The 1,699-nt window shown below is 38.3% G+C and overlaps 1 pseudogene; it reads right to left on the reverse strand.

The window, feature by feature from the left end:
• Positions 1-33: 33 nt before the first annotated feature.
• On the reverse strand, positions 34-682 carry LOC115067186 (annotated as a pseudogene).
• Between the last annotated feature and the right edge of the window lie 1,017 nt (positions 683-1,699).

The following is a 1,699-nucleotide window of genomic DNA, read 5'->3' on the forward strand; positions in this document are numbered from 1 at the left end:
TATGTTTATTGACTTGAATATAGTGAAACATCACTACAACTCTGGAAAACTCATTCTTATGGTACCCATTCTGGATAGCTTCACACAGCTTCAAAACCTTGATCAACAGACTGAGCCAGGAGAACAATAAATTCATGTTTTTTAAAGATCTCTAGGTTTCAGCCTGGTGGAATCTTATTTTCCTGTGCAGGGTGTGACCTGTATAATACATGCACCCCTCTTCCTATATGTTTCATGATTTCTACTGTAGCATTTCAGTTAGCATTGGAGTGTAAGTCTAAGCACAACCTCTGCCAAGTTTGAAACTTTTGCAAAGTCACCAATAGAAAGCAAGGGCTATGATGCATGGTCGTTATTGCCTACAGTATGGTTTAATTCATAACATACTTATGGACATTAATATGCAGGCTTAGAGTAACCAGCTGCAAATTCAAACTATGATTGGCATGGGAGAATAGTAGGAGCCAGTTCTGCTGGACAGTTTGTGTCCATAGTTTGGTTCAACTGTTAGTCCCTTGTTTCTCCCTCTCCTGGCATATCTACATGGCTGTGTTTCTGAGATGTAATTACTCCATGATTCAATTCTCTTTACAAAATTAATGTTTTCTGGAATGTATGGGGTATCATTGTTCAGAGGTGGTAGTTCTGCTAGGATCTCAGGGTGCCAAGACACTAACGCCATCTACAGAGATGATTGAATGATGTCTAGTCTTTCAGACTATTCATGTTTTGTAATATATTTATTGATTGTATGCTGAACCATTCTTGCATCACAGGCAAGAAAATTGGTCAATAGTGTCCTGTTTTTGTTGTGTTCTTATATGGTTTTTGTGTCAGGGTAAAGTTTGGGAATGTGGAACAGTTTGAGGAGCACTAGTGTTTGTTCTCTCTTAAAGGTTTAGTGGAACTTGTCATTGACTCCATCTAGTCTGGGACTTTTGTGGGGCGAATTTTTAAAAATCACTGCTTCAATTTTATTGCATGTTATGGATCCATTTAAGTTGTTTATGTTTCTTAAATTAATTTTGGTAAGCATATGTTTCTAGGAATTTATTTATTTTAGATTTTCCAATTTGTGGAAAGAAAATTTTGAAGTAAAATCTTAGTATTCCCTTGGATTTCATTGGAATCTGTTCTAACACTCACTTTCTCAGCTCTTGTATAATATGTTTATTAATCCTTTGAGAATTATATACATGCATACAATGTATCAATATATTTTGATCACATTCACTCCAACTCCTTTCCCTAACTCCTGTCAGATCCACTACTCCTCCCAACTTGCTGTCATCTTTTGGTTTTGGTTTTGTTTTTGTATCATACCAAGTGCAATTTGAACTGCCCATATACCCATGGCGTGGGGCCATTTTCTGGAAAGTGCCCAACCTAGCAAGGGCCATACCCTTAAAGAAAATCCATTTCCCTCTCTCAGAAGCCATCAACTGTCAGTAGCTCCCCAGCTATGGGTGGGGATTTGGGAAGTTCTCCCATTCCATGCTGGAATGTTGACTGACTTGATCTTGTATAGATCTTGTGCAGGCAACCACAGCTGCTGTGAGTTCACAATGCAGCAATTCTGCCATGTCCAGAAAATGCTGTTTTTCCACTCTAGTTCTCTCTGACCTCTGACTCTCTACAGAAATGAACTGGTCGTCATGAACTGTTTCTGTTTGTGCTTGTCGTGTAATGTGCTTATTTT

This window comes from Nannospalax galili, unplaced genomic scaffold (assembly GCF_000622305.1).
Source record: "Nannospalax galili isolate Female #2095 unplaced genomic scaffold, S.galili_v1.0 scaffold245, whole genome shotgun sequence".
In the NCBI taxonomy this organism is placed as follows: Eukaryota; Metazoa; Chordata; class Mammalia; order Rodentia; family Spalacidae; genus Nannospalax; species Nannospalax galili.